The 15,186-nt window shown below is 41.5% G+C and overlaps 1 long non-coding RNA gene across 2 annotated transcripts; it reads right to left on the bottom strand.

Annotated features, from left to right (window-relative positions):
* Positions 1–836: 836 nt before the first annotated feature.
* On the bottom strand, positions 837–6,738 carry LOC129828029 (uncharacterized). 2 transcript variants are annotated; one of them, XR_008755238.1, is made up of 3 exons: positions 6,516–6,738; positions 1,898–6,426; positions 837–1,069 (listed from the first exon to the last, which is right to left on the bottom strand). It is a non-coding gene; the product is annotated as an uncharacterized LOC129828029 (long non-coding RNA). The 2 variants fall into 2 exon arrangements; XR_008755237.1 differs by having other exon boundaries at positions 837–2,413; positions 6,308–6,426; positions 6,516–6,737.
* Positions 6,739–15,186: the final 8,448 nt, after the last annotated feature.

Genomic DNA, 15,186 nt, shown 5'->3' with positions numbered 1-15,186 from the left:
CATCTGATTCAATGAATGATGGAGCAGAGTTTGCCTTTTTTCCCAAAATGTCATTTAAAGGTGTTCCAAAGCGTTTACGGTCATTCTTTATATAATTTATTTTGGTTTCATATTATAGTTTTTTTTCTTTTTAATTAGTTTAGTCACATTATTTCTTAATTTGCTGTAAGTTTGCCAATCGGTTGGTCTGTCAGACTTATTTGCCATATCTTCTGCCTCATCCCTCTCAACAATACAATTTTTCTATTCCTCATCAATCCACAGGGATTTAACAGTTCTTAATGTGTGCATGCTTATTAGTAACTGGAATAAGCAATTTCATAAATGTGTAAAGTGCACCGTCTAGTTCCTACTCATTACACACGACAGGCCAGCAAATATTCTTTACATCATCAACATAAGAATCACTACAAAACGTATTGTATGACCTCTTATACACTATATTAGGCCAAGCCTTTGGAACTTTCTTAGATATGGCTACTATATTGTGATCACTACATCTTATGAATTTGGATACTGCTTTAAAGCAAATTTCTGCAGCATTAGTAAAGATATGATCAATACACGTTGATGATTTCATTCCTGTGCTGTTTGTAACTACCCTGGTAGGTTGACGGCACTGGTTACAGTTTGAAGTTTCTTGAGTGGGTAGCTTGATGAAACCCAGTCAATATTTAAATCACCCAGAAAATATACTTCTCTGTTGATATCACATACGTACATTATCAAGCACTTCACACATATTATCTAGATACTGACTGTTAGCACTTGATTGTGTTACGCAGAGTGGAACAGGGAAACCCAAGAGCAGACTCAGACGAGGAGACTGGGAGGAAGTAACCAAGGTATTTATTGAAACACAGGGAAGATGTAGTGCAGGCCAGGGGAAGCTCGGGCGGGTTGCAGGAAACCAGGTGCGGAGGCTGAGGCTGGAGCGAGAGGTGTTGGGACAGGGTAAGCAGGTCCGGAGGGGAATTCAAGGGATCAGTAATGTGGGGAATCCAGGGCAGAGTAGGAGGATAAGGAGACGTTGGACTGGGGGCAGGGACCAGAGTCAGAGCAGGCAGAACTGTAGCAGAGAGGAAAACTGTGTCAGGCAAAAAAACAGGCACAAGAGGATCTAAATAGTAACAAATGGCTAGAAACCTAGACTGACTGAGCAGAGACTACGATCTGGCTGTGTGGAAGTGGCAGGACTGAGTATTTGTAGAGGTCTTGATTATGGAACAGGGTGGAGCTGGTGGGGATCTGCTCTGACTCCAGCACACATGTATCCGCCCACACAATCACAAACACAGAGAGAGAGGGAGAGAGCGGCGGCAGGTCAAGGAGACACAGGATGAGCAGTAGACGGCGTGGCAGGAGCAGATGTAACAGGTTGTCTACAGTAGCTTTCCTTCAAGAGTGAGCTTTAGGTGAGGCAGATTTAACCTGTAGCCATATTACTTTAACATTATTTAACATGAGATCCTCTCTAAGCTTTACAGGAATGTGGCTCTGAATATAGACTGCAACACCACCCCCGTTGGTATTTATTTTCGGTAGATGTTATAACTACATTATGTACAACTACCAATGTATCATCAAAGGTATTATCTAAGTGAGTTTCAGAGATTGTTAGCTTACCTCTTTCTGGGTTGCTTGATTATTTTTAACGCATTATTTATTTATTTAACCTGTATTTAATTAGGCAAGTCAGTTAAGAACAAACCCGGACGACTGGGAAACTTTACTGGGAAGCTTATTTAAATTGGAGCTGCACGGTGAGGACTTCCTACACCGCCTCAGTGCTAACAGTGTAACTCTGGTTCATAGGCACATGATTACTGAATACAATAGCTGTAGGATCAACAGAGGTATTCAGAGCGGTTAGGGGGACATAAATTAAGTTACTTACATTGTGTCTGCCAACACCCCTGGGATAATGTACTTTTGATGCAGTATTATGACAACTTAGTTTCACAATGGTAGGGATTAAGCTGAGCTGGTCTTGGGGTCATTGATAAGTCCAGGAACCACAATGATTTGGATGGACTCTGTCATTCCTGTAGAGTATCTTCTGTTTCCAGAAGGTGTCAAACGTATCTATAAAAGTGATTCCAACAGAGCTACAGTAGTCTTTTACCCAGGTGTGTAATGCCAGTAGCCTGCTGAAACTTTCACACCCGCGGCCCAACGATGGTAACCGACCTGAAATGATTGGCCGCTTTTTGGAATCTTTCAGTGCTAGAATCAGTTCTTTAAAATACATTTTCAGAAGTTCCAAGCCAGCCCTTCTGATGACGTTTAACCCCACATGGACTACCACAGCGTCAGCTACTGGCATCTGTCATAGAACGGTCTGAAGCAACCTTGTAATATCCTGCACAGGGTTTTTGCACTGGGAACCAAGATGTTTCTCACCATAGATCTGCTGAGGATGACAGATGGGGAAAGTTATTGATCTCACAATAACCATATTCGAGTACATCACATACATTACTATGAAATGGCAAGAAGACGGACAGCGCATGGGTGCTGAAGGTAGGCTAATTCGAGAAGACCTAATTCATTTAAAGTTTTCATTTTAATTTGATTCTAGGCTACTAACAACAACAGTGCTTTGTGTTGGAGCCTATTTTTCCCTAGTCAATAAATTTAAGGTATGCCTATCTTGTGACAGACAAAATTATAGTCTACTATCCATAGATGTTGTCAGCCAATTCCTTCAGTCACCATGCACTCCTTAAATAATAATGGGGGAAAAAAGCCTTGATAGGCCAAACTTGTGTTTCTAAAAGTGAATTCAAAAGCACCGTGCCAAGGAATGTAGTAGAATATAACACAATAGATCTGGTAAAATATAATACAAAGAAAAAACCAACTGTCGTTTGTATTTTTTTGTACCATCATCTTTGAAATGCAAGAGAAAGACCATAATGTATTATTCCAGCCCAGGTGCAATTTAGATTTTGGCCACTAGATGGCCAAAATCAGTGTACGTGCAAAGTTTTAGACTGATCCAATGAACCATTGCATTTATGTTCAAAATGTTGTATCAAGACTGCCCAAATGTGCCTAATTTAATAACTTTCATGTTCAAAATTGTGCACAATCCTCAAACAATAACATGGTATTCTTTCACTGTAGTAGCTACTGTAAATTGGACTGTGGACAAGAATTTTGGACAAGAATTTAAACTTTCTGCCAATATCAGATATGTCTATGTCCTGGGAAATGTTCTTGTTTCTTACAACCTCATGCTTATCGCATTCGCCTGCGTTAGCTCAACAGTCCCGTGGAAGGGACACCGATCACGAACTTAACCAATGAATGGCTTTTTCTCAAATTCACTGATGATCAGATACTTCAGTTGCAACTGGTTCTGTTTTTTTTTTAATTTTTTTTTTTTACAGTTGATAGACAACTTTAGCACTGTTCCAAACTTAGATTATCCTCATTTTTAAGCCTGTATAGAAATCAAAATGTTTTTGGTACTACAGCATGTGCTCATTCGTTGTCATGCTCTGTTGTAATGAAAAATATTCTGCTTGTCTCCAGTCATGACATAGAATTGTATGAAATGGGTTTATAAAAGGCTAAATAAGATGATAGATTCAGCAGTGCTTTTATTATAATGGATATATTTTCACCATTGTCCACGGTGGCCTGTGAATCCACTACCTTCTGGCTACTTTGCCATGTAACTCTTGCAAAATCTAGCATTACATGGCAAAAACTTCATATTAAAGGCTCTGATTTGTCCTACTGTAGGAGTGAGGGTAAATGGTACACATTTTCTCTGCTATCCACTTTATGTTTTATTTATTCTTTTGGGTATAGGGGATGGTCAATAGTTTTTTTTCAAAAGTTCAGGGAGGGTCAGTAAAAATATATTTTACTGAAGGGAGGGCCAATCATTTTCATTTCAGAGAGATTCAATTTTCTCCAGGTATCCCTCATTATAAAATTATATAATTGAACTATGCCATGGAAAATCGAATCTGCATCTTCCCCTCCTTGTTAGATCATTGCTAATTATCTTTACTCTTTGGTTAGCGTAGAGTTGGAGATAGAGCACTGTGTCCTTTCTATTAGATGAAGTACCTGGGGATGTCTAGTCACAATCAGCCTTCTCAACTCTATGCGAAAGAGATGTATCATGCTGCATGATGCAAATTATGGTCATTCCAGACACTGACTGGTTTTCTGAACCACGCCCCTACCTGAACCACACCCCTAAGGTATCTGAGACCAACAGATGCATATCTTTTTACCTTATATGAACTTTAACATCACTGGGGCCAAGTTTCCAGCCATCCAGGACCTCTATACCAGGCGGTGTCAGAGGAAGGCCCTGAAAATTGTTGAAGACTCCAGCCACCCTAGTCATAGACTCTTCTCTCTGCTACCGGATGGCAAGCGGTACCCGGAGCACCAAGTCTAGTTCCAAAAGACTTCTTGACAGCTTCTACCCCCAAGCCATAAGGTACTTCTTGTCTATGAGACCAGGCTGGGGTAAAATGCAATCAAAGCTCAGCGATTATGGCGAAGGATTTAGCATTTTCTCCATGTACAAGACGTCAAGACAGGGCAGTTCGCTCCTGAGGGATCCGAACCCTGTTGTATCAGAAAACCATAATTAAGCCTAGTTACTGAACAGAGTTTTGTCCTATTGAATGCTCAATACTTTTACATCATCACGCTCACCAGAATTCAAATGGTCCTGACAGAAGGATAATTTGTCAATTTCTAATTGGGAAGCGTGATGTGTAGTGCAGGCTTACTCTCTATAACATTTGCTTAGCCTTTAGCTCGTCAAATGACTCTATAATTGATTAGATTAATAATGATGGGTGTTAACACGGAGCAGAGGGGCTGTGTGAGGAAGGTCTGTGCATGCATGCCCCGTGATTTTATACAGTGTGGCAGTGTAAAGGAATTATGAGCTACTGAGAGGTTGGGGATATGTCCTGGATGAAATGGGATAGGACGACAGAGCTGTAAGCTTTTGGAGGGAAGCTAGTTCACCTTTTCAAGAAGTCAAGAGTTATAGATCGAACATTTACTGTAGAATACTTTATTCTCACTGGACTTCACTTTTTCTTTTCTCTTAAAAAAAGGAGTAGAGTAAAATAACATTTTATCTATAGGCCACTTGGAAAAGACATAAATTCAACGTCTAATGTTGGTTCAACATAACGTCATTGAAATGACGGGGAAACAAAGTTGATTCAACCAGTGTGTGACCAGTGGAAGGTTAGTTATTTAATGATGTTGACTGGTGATACCAATATTCGTTGTGGCCTGATACTGGCTTATTGCAGAAACCATCCTTTATATGAGTGTCAGCCTCTCCTCTCCAGTCCTATCAAGACCTTTAACAGCAGGTATTTAATATGAACGTCTCGGAAAGCTATTTATTGTATCATTTTACAATCACAGCCCCTGTCATCCCATATAAAGGTTGAACATTGCAGATTTGATCACTGATATGCACCATAATTGGAACTCAGTGGCTGTACAGTAACGTACTATATATGATGTCAGAGCTCTTCACTTTACAGTGTTGTATGGGATTCAACTGACAGCCGTTCTAAACGTGTGGACTACGCGCAACAAATGTCGCTGTAAATCGAGAGGAATCGATGGGTTCTGACAGATGAGACTTTGAGGATGATAGTAAAAATACTGCGTTGATGTCATACAAGCAAACCATACACCCAGTCCAAATGTGCACTTCAAATGTCCATATTTGAGTTGTCCTGAACAGGGTGAGCCTATGTTTGTCATTTTGTGAAGAAAATTAGCTGTGGAACATGCACGTGAATGCACTCAGGACTCTATTCTATACACACCACAGTTACAATATGTCTGTCTGAAGTGCCTCAGGTAGTCATGTTGGCAGTAGAATAAAAATTCGAATGATGCCCACCTGACCAAAATTGCAATTCATAATATATCTTTTTTTCATTGCGTAAACAATAACCGTAATTGTGTGATGGCGTGGATGCAGGGCTGTGTTCCACACAAAACGTGTGCTTGCTTTAGTTCCTTAACAGCAAAGCCAGGAGAGGTCAAAAAAGCACCTTATTGTTGAAGGCTCTTTCCTTGAGAACTGTGCACAGTTTGGAGAGGTGTGTGTGTCCACTTGAAGACACCAGCTACGCCTCTCATTCAAACCCTTGCAATAATTCTTTCTTATGTTTCACCGACCCCAAACTTGCGATGACTATTCTTATTATGTTACTGAATGTATCCAGAGTATTTCCAGATGTTATTATTGACAAATGCTGTGAAAAGTACAGTAAATGTAAAATACACATACAATTAGCAGTTTAACCTTTGGAGTCCGTCTTCTGTCAGGTGAACTGATGTGTCCTCCCCTTTTGGTCTGATAATTTCCAGTGTTCTCTTTCAATTGCAACCGTGCTTTTTATATTTCATCTGTTGGAAACATTTCAGTTAGTCCCGTCAAAGAAATTCACACAATTTGTACACCTAGTTCTACTATGCCTTATTCCTTTAATGCTTACAAAGGGTCTGTGTAATTTCCTTCAGGCAGTAGGCCTTTTGCTGTCCCTCCATTGCTTCTGTTCGCTTCTGTTTTAATCTTCTCTTTTGTTCCTGAGGGATTTTAGCTCTGATCAGATTCACCCCAGTTCAATATTCAACCCTCTCTCCAGTCTCCACTAATGTCCTCGTTCCACAATGATATTGTTTTGAGAGGATGAATCGGAGAGACGAGAGAAAAAGGCATTTGGCTGGCATTTCCAAAGGCCTGCTAAATCCGGCCCCCGTCGTCAAAGCCAGACTGTTTTTCTTCTGTCTGAGGAGCCATGATGACACTGTTCCAGGTCTCCACCTGTGTCCCCCTCTCCTCTGATCAGCATCGAGGCCCACGCTGGGAGGGGATAAGGAACAGCATGCCACTCTTATGCTCACCCTGGCCTTCTGCACCGATAAGCATAGAGGATTACGGGGGATTTAATCACAAAGGTGTTTGAATGCACTGTAGGTTAATTTCCCTACGCCCAGATCAAGAGATCGGGTTTGCGGCCGCATGCTTTGTTTGAAGTGTTTTGATTTTCATTGTGGGAGTGTTGAGAGTACAGGTAGAGTGTATTTGCATGGATGGATGAATCACACACACACACACACACACACACACACACACACACACACACACACACACACACACACACACACACACACACACACACACATCTGAGCGAAGAGAAAGAAGATAACTCTGCTGCTAACTAGGTTCCAGCCTGATCCATGGCTTGCAGGAAAGGACTGCACAGATGCGTTGGAGGAAAACATTTGTGCATTCGGCTATTTCAGCCAAACCTGTTGCTGACAGGTGTATCAAATCGAGCACACAGCCATGTAATCTCCATAGGGAAATATTGGCAGTAGGATGGCCTTACTGATAGCTCAGTGACTTTTAACGTGGCACCGCTATTGGATGTCAGTTCGTCTGCTCTGCTAGAGCTGCCCCAGTCAATTGTAAGTGCAGTATTATGAAGTGGAAATGTCTAGGAGCAACAACGGCTCAGCATCGAAGAGGTAGGCCACTAAAGCTCACAGAATGGGCCCGCCAAGAGCTGAAGCATGTAGCGCGTAATAATCGCCTGTCTTCAGTTGCAACACTCACTACTGACTTCCAAACTGCCTCTGGAAGCAACTTCAGCACATGAACAGTTCGACGGGAGCTTTATGAAATGGGTTTGCATGGCCGAGCAACCGCACACAAGCCTAAGATCACCATGTGCAATGCCAAGCGTCAGCTGGAGTGGTGTAAAGCTTGCCGCCATTGGACTCTAGAGCAGTGGAAACGCGTTCTCTGGAGTGATGAATCATGCTTCTCCATCTGGCAGTCCGATGGACGAATCTGCCAGTAGAACGCTACCGGCCCGAATGCAAAGTGACAATTTTGTGCAGGAGGATTAATTTAATGAACTGTTTTTCATGGTTTGGGCTAGGCCCCTTAGTTCCAGTGAAGGGAAATCTTAACGCTACATTATTCAATGACATTCTAGAAGATTCTGTGCTTCCAACTTTGTGGCAACAGTTTGGGGAAGGCCCTTTGCTGTTTCAGCATGACAATGCCACCGTGCACAAAGCGAGGTCCATACAGAAATGGTTTGTCGAGATTGGTGTGGAAGAACTTGTTTGACCCGCACAGAGTCCTGACCTCAACCCCATCGAATACCTTTGGGATGAATTGGATCGCCGACTGCAAGCCAGGCCTAATCGCCCAACATCAATGCCCCACCTCACTAACGCTCTTGTGGCTGAATGGAAGCAGTCCCCGCAGCAATGTTGCCTTCGCAGAAGAGTGGAGGCTGTTATAGCTGCAAAGGGGGGACCAACTACATATTAATGCCCATGATATTGGAACAAGATGTTCAACGATGTCCACATACTTTTGATCATGTAGTGTGGGTGGATGATGGAGAGATGGAGGGATGTGGTGCTCTGAGTGGGGGGCTCTGCACGGCACCTGATCCAAATAAAGGGAAGGGGCGGCTGGAGGTTTTGGGCAAATGTGTAGGGAACCTTGTTATAGAGCCCTGAGCCCCAGAGCTTATCATTTTGCGGGTGATTATGGGGGTAAGAGGGGGGAGATGGGGAACAGGCAGAAAACTAGATACCCCCAACTTATCTATCCTGCTCTCTGTTTTGCTATGGATACGGTGTCCATATTAAGACTGCCTCAGAGATGAACTTGGCAGAGTGAGACTGACATCAACTGCTGATGACTGAGGCTGTCCTAATATGAACACCGTATATATGAGGCGTTGTCTGAAAGGAACTGTTTCTCTGTTCTCTCATTCACCAGATAGGCCCCTAGAGCGTCAGGTCAGCCCATTGACCACAGTTGGCCAAACAACAAAACTGTGTGTGTGTGTGTGTGTGTGTGTGTGTGTGTGTGTGTGTGTGTGTGTGTGTGTGTGTGTGTGTGTGTGTGTGTGTGTGTGGGCAAATATGCTGCATTCCATACCAATCAGGCTGCGTTTAGACAGACAGGCTATTTCTGATATTTGTTCCACTAATTGGTCTTTTGACCAATCAGATCAGCTCTGAAAAAGATCAGGTGAAAAGATCTGATGTTATTAGTAAAAATACAAAATAGTGGAAAAAATACAAGAATTGAGCTGCCTGTCTGAACACCGCCTATGTATACACCGATGGATAGAAATCCAGTAGATATGGATACTGTATATATCCACAATTCCAATTCAGGATGTCTTGTGTTGCCATACATGTCTGATGTATTGGGGTAACATTGAGGTTTTAGAATGGTGATAATATTTTTTAAGGGAACAGAATCAATAAGGCTGTGTCATGCTCCCTTCCAAGGCCATTGGTCAGCCAGCCCAGAACTCCAGCACACCAGTTATTTCCCTAGTGTGTCTACCACTACAACTAAATCAGGGGTGTCAAACATATAGCCAAGAGGGGGTCCAATCCAGCCCATGGGTGGTTTCTGTAAAATAAATAATATATAATATATATATATATATATATATATTTATTTTTGTGATAATGTTTTTGCAGGGGAAACAAACTCAATATTTTAAAATTAATTAAACCAAATCGAAACTGTAGAAATTAAATACAATTTTATCGGTCGCATACACATATTTAGCAGATGTTATTGCGGGTGTAGTGAAATGCTTGTGTTCCTTGCTCCAACAGTGCAGTAGTATGTAAAAATGTACAACAATGCACACAAATCTAAAAGTAAAAGAATGGAATTAAGAAATATATAAATGTTACGACGAGCAATGTTAGAGTGGCATTGACTAGAATTCAGTATCTACAGTAAATACGAAATGAGTAAAACAGTATGTAAACATTATTAAAATGACTAGTGATTTCACGTCTATGTACACAGGGCAGCAGCCTCTAAGGTGCAGGGTTGAGTAGCCGGCTAGTGACATTGACTAAGTTAAGGGTAGGGTATTGGGTGGAGGCCGGCTAGTAATGGCGCAAAGTTGCTTAGGAACTAGAAGCAGAGCTGCCGTGTCTGTCGGCGCCATCTTCTGATGATAATGGACCTACATTCATACAGTTTCTTGACTGTACACAGCTCGCTAATCATTGGAAAATAGAGGACTATTATTTGCACGTTTTACTGGTGAGAAAATATAACACTTTCAGTGTGGCCCTCCGGACTTCGTTTAAGACTGAATGTGGCCCTCTGAACTAAATGATCCTGTTAGATGTTTCATAGATATGTGTTTTGTAAGAGAATAATGTGCAGTACTTGATTCAAGTAAACAAGCTAATTGTACTGTATTTAGTATTTTACTTGAGTACAGTAAATGAACAGTTATTAGGGATATGAGTGTTAGTTTTGTTGGAGTCCCTTCACTTTTTTTCTTTTAAGCATAGAGCAACATGCAGTGCCTGTCATAATCTTTCAACTTTGAAAACACACTGTACTTTTGCCTGTCATATTAAACATTTGACAAGTGATTTTTATTCATTACAATACCTGACATTGAAAACACAGTGTGCAGCTTAACCCAAGGGTTGCTTAAAATGACCAGTTGACGCCTTGACGGCATTCAGAAGCTAAAAAGACAAAATGTTCTCTTTCGTTTTGCAACCCCATCTCTTCTCAATCACTTTTTTGAGTGGCAGGTGCACCTTGTGACACAGAGGACATAGAGTATGCTCTAAATCTGTCAGGGCTGGTTTTACTGGCCCCGTTTGAGTAAGTGCTACATGAAAATAGTAGACAGACAAATGTAAAGGGAGAATGTTGTACATACTGCCATTGGGTGGTCAGATAATGAGCCCAAATTCGAAATTTTATCTTCCCACAGTTCAAGAGGGATTTAAAAAAAAAAATGGGTATTTCTCCTTGAGGTTGAATGGCCCCCATATGCTGTAAACTTTAAGTAGATGGCCAGTTGGATGGATATGTACACGCAGGTATCAAATGCACCTAACTTACACCATTCTGTCGTAAAGTTTTGTCTATTTGTCATAACAAAAAAAAGAGTGGGGTTGAAGTGCATGTGTGTGTGTGCACGTGTCAAAAACAGTGCATTTTTATTTATTTATTTATTTTATTTTACCGTTATTTTACCAGGTAAGTTGACTGAGAACACGTTCTCATTTGCAGCAACGACCTGGGGAATAGTTACAGGGGAGAGGAGGGGGATGAATGAGCCAATTGTAAACTGGGGATTATTAGGTGACCATGATGGTTTGAGGGCCAGATTGGGAATTTAGCCAGGACACCGGGGTTAACACCCCTACTCTTACGATAAGTGCCATGGGATCTTTAATGACCTCAGAGAGTCAGGACACCCGTTTAACGTCCCATCCGAAAGACGGCACCCTACACAGGACAGTGTCCCCAATCACTGCCCTGGGGCATTGGGATATTTTTTAGACCAGAGGAAAGAGTGCCTCCTACTGGCCCTCCAACACCACTTCCAGCAGCATCTGGTCTCCCATCCAGGGACTGACCAGGACCAACCCTGCTTAGCTTCAGAAGCAAGCCAGTAGTGGTATGCAGGGTGGTATGCTGCTGGCATTCAGTATTCAGAACCCATGACTTTTTCCAAAATGTATGTTACGTTACAGACTTATTCTAAAATGTATTATTTTATATTTTTCTTCAACAATCTACATACTATACCCCATAATGTCATAGCAAAAAAAGGTTTTTAGAAATGTTTGTTCACATTTCTAAAAAAGCTAAAACTGAAATATCACAAGTATTCAGACCCTTAACTCAGTACTTTGTTGAAGCTCCTTTGGCAGCAATTACAGCCTCAAGTCTTTTTGGGTATGATGCTTGCAGATCCTCTCAAGCTCTGTAAGGTTGGATGGGGAGCATCGCTGCACAGTTATTTTCAGAGCTATTTTCAGATCTCTCCAGAGATGGTTTTAAGTCCGGGAAGGTGAACCTTCGCCCCAGTCTGAGGTCCTGAGAGCCCTGGAGTAGGTTTTCATCAAGGAACTCTCTGTACTTTGCTCTGTTCATCTTTCCCTCGATCCTGACTAGTCTCCTAATCCTTGCCGCTGAAAACATCCCCACAGCATGATGCTGCCACCACCATGCTTCACTGTAGGTATGGTGCCAGGTTTCCTCCGGACGTGACGCTTGGCATTCAGGCCAAGGAGTTCAATCTTGGTTTCATTAGACCAGAGAATCTTGTTTCTTATGGTCTGAGAGTCTTTACGTGCCTTTTGACAAACTCCAAGCAGGTTGTCCGGGAAGGTGAACATTTTACTGAGGAGTGGTTTCCATCTGGCCACTCTACCACAAAGGCCTGATTGGTGGAGTGCAGAGATCGTTGTCCTTCTGGAAGGTTCTCTCATCTCCACAGAGGAACTCTGGAGCTCTGTCAAAGTGACCCTGGTTTTTGGTCACCTCTCTGTCCAAGGCTCTTCTTCCTCGATTGCTCAGTTTGGCCGGTCTGCCAGCTCTAGGAAGAGTCTTGGTGGTTCCACACTTTTTCCATTTAAGAATGATGGAGGCCACTGTTTCCTTGTGGACCTTCAATGCTGCAGACATTTTTTGGTACCCTTCCCCAGGTCTGTGCCTCAGCACAATCCTGTCTCTGAGCTATTTTTTTTTATAAATTAGCAACATTTTCTAAAAAACAGTTTTCACTTTATCATCATGGAGTACGAGGGGAAAAAATATTAAATGTATTTTAGAATAAGGTTGTAACGTAACAAAATGTTGAAAAAGTGAAGGGGTCTGAATACTTTCCGAATGTACTGTATGTATAGCTGTGTGTACGCGCACTCATTGTGTGTGTGCCGAGAAAGTTGCGATGGACCGTGCAGTGTTCTGGTGCTCATATCATAATTACTACCCAGGCACGTAATGTCCAACTGGAACATTTGTCTAAGCTTAAGTTTCTCTCTGCGACAGCTGAACAAAGTGACTGTGTGACTAATGATGTCTCATTCTTTTTAAGAGCACCTTCGCTGGATATTATTGTATAGGCTTATTTGCGAGAGTTGCTTCTTCATGCTCTCTTCTGATGACACAATCCTTCATATCCTCTCTGTATGTTATGATCTGATTGATCTCCGTATGAATATGCTCCACCTCATTCAAGGGACTGTGTTTAATATTCTGTACATTCATGTTTTGGCGAAAGTGTTTTGTTCATTCTTGTTTGAGCTTTTCCGTAGATCTAAGGCATTTGTTTCTTCGGCACACTTACTGTAGACCTGAGTTATAAAAGTATTTTTTTTCTTTCAAATGCCTTGAGTAATGGTTTTTAGTATACCTTTTTCACTTTTGGGACTATTCCAATGGTTTCATTGTGCTCGACAAGCTCACTCAAGTGCAGCTAAAGAATACAAATACTATTATAACTGTACAAATGTTTAAATCACCATGTAGGTTTCAGATGGTCTTTTTGACAGAGGAATCCATTTTATATTGACTGAAAACAGGAAAAGGTCTTCTCCAAAACAAACATTGAACAAGACTATAAATCAATCAATAATTTTAGATGGCCATGTAATGATTCAAAAATTATCTCTAAGTTGCATTTTCACAGAACAGAAACACGCCACTCAACCAGTCACTAACATCCCTCCAGCAAATAATAGAAATGGAAATGATATACAATTAGATTTGCTTGCAGTTTTGTTGACAGCCATTGTTTTTGCTCTCAAACTTTAAATTCGATCACGTTTAGACTCGTTTTTATGCTTCATTGGGCGTTGCGAGTAACCATGAATAGCCTTCTGTTATGCACTGATATGATGGTCACATGGAGACATTGATCATGATGGATGAGATAGTCTTCCACTCCACACCAGTGTGTGTCCCAAATGACACCCTATTTCTCTGCAAAGTGCACGGCTCTAGTCAAAATAAGTGCACTTTGTAAGGAATAGGGTGTCATTTGGAATGCAACCCACGCCACCTTGGTTATTGGCTGCATTAAGGGGGAACGGGGACGCAGCCCATGAGTAGAAAACAAAAGAAAATACATTTAATGGACACACAGTGGTCCTTTTCTCAGGCAGATAAAATAGACATTTTCAGGATTCATTTAAAGGGATCAGGGCTTCATCTGCCTTTAATCCCTTTGGTCATTTTGGTACATAAGGATTCTGAAATTAAAGTAACAGTAGATGGGAAAAGCTAGCAAGCTCCACAGATGCAAAAAAGCAAGTTGTGTTTGAATGATTTATTTTTCTTTCTTTCTTTTGGTATTTTTCGCTCTCGTTTTCTCTTTAAAAAGCCAGAGAGTCACTGATTAAATGCAGTTCCTTTTTGTATACGTGGGGCGGGTTGGACTAGCTCTGGCATCTGTTGTGGTAGTCTTCCGGGCACAGAGACCTTATACTGCTTCCCAAATGTCACCCTATCCCTTATTTTAGTGCACTACTTGGGAGATGCTCCCTGAGTCTTCCCTATGGCAAGCTACTGGTGCGTCGCTTGGCCTCAGCTGCTGTGTTTTCATTTATGTATTGTCATCTATCTGAGATTTCTGTTACAGTCTCGAGGAAAACACAGACTTCCTTAATTGCTACATCTACCGGCTTCCAGCTTTACACACACTCACACATATACACACACACACACACACCACACAATCATATAAACACATTCTTCCCCACACACATTTAAATGCACTCCACCACTACTTTAGCTCAGTCGCGAATCAAAGCCACACACAGAAGGGGAAAGACGGATCCTTGTCCTCCTCTTCTCTTCCTCTCTGCCCACTCTCTCCACCGGCAGTAATCCAAGATTTAAGAGTGTGGCTCTACATTCATACATACACAATCTGGCTAGGGGAACAGTTTCACACCAGGTTTGTGTAATCCTTAGTCTCCAGACTTCTGGGAATATGTGTCAAGGGCTGATGTGGATCTTTGAAATTAACAGTATGTGATTCCAGACTGTTCTAATCGTCTACAGTGGTCTAAAGTCCTTAAGTAAAAATACCTTAAAGTACTACTTAAGTAATTTTTTGGCGTATCTGTACTTTACTATTTATATTTTTGCCAACTTTTACTTTTACTTCACTACATTCCTAAAGAAAATAATGTACTTTTTACTCCATACATTTTCCCTGACACCCAAAAATACTTGTTAAATATTGACAGGAAAATGGTCCAATTCACACACTTAAGAGAACATTCCTGGTCATCCCTACTGCCTTTAATCTTGCGGACTCAGTAAACACAAATGCT

Source organism: Salvelinus fontinalis, chromosome 29 (assembly GCF_029448725.1).
Source record: "Salvelinus fontinalis isolate EN_2023a chromosome 29, ASM2944872v1, whole genome shotgun sequence".
Taxonomy (NCBI): domain Eukaryota; kingdom Metazoa; phylum Chordata; class Actinopteri; order Salmoniformes; family Salmonidae; genus Salvelinus; species Salvelinus fontinalis.
The sequence above is the reverse complement of the archived record's forward strand: the minus strand, read 5'-3'. Positions and strand labels throughout refer to the sequence as shown.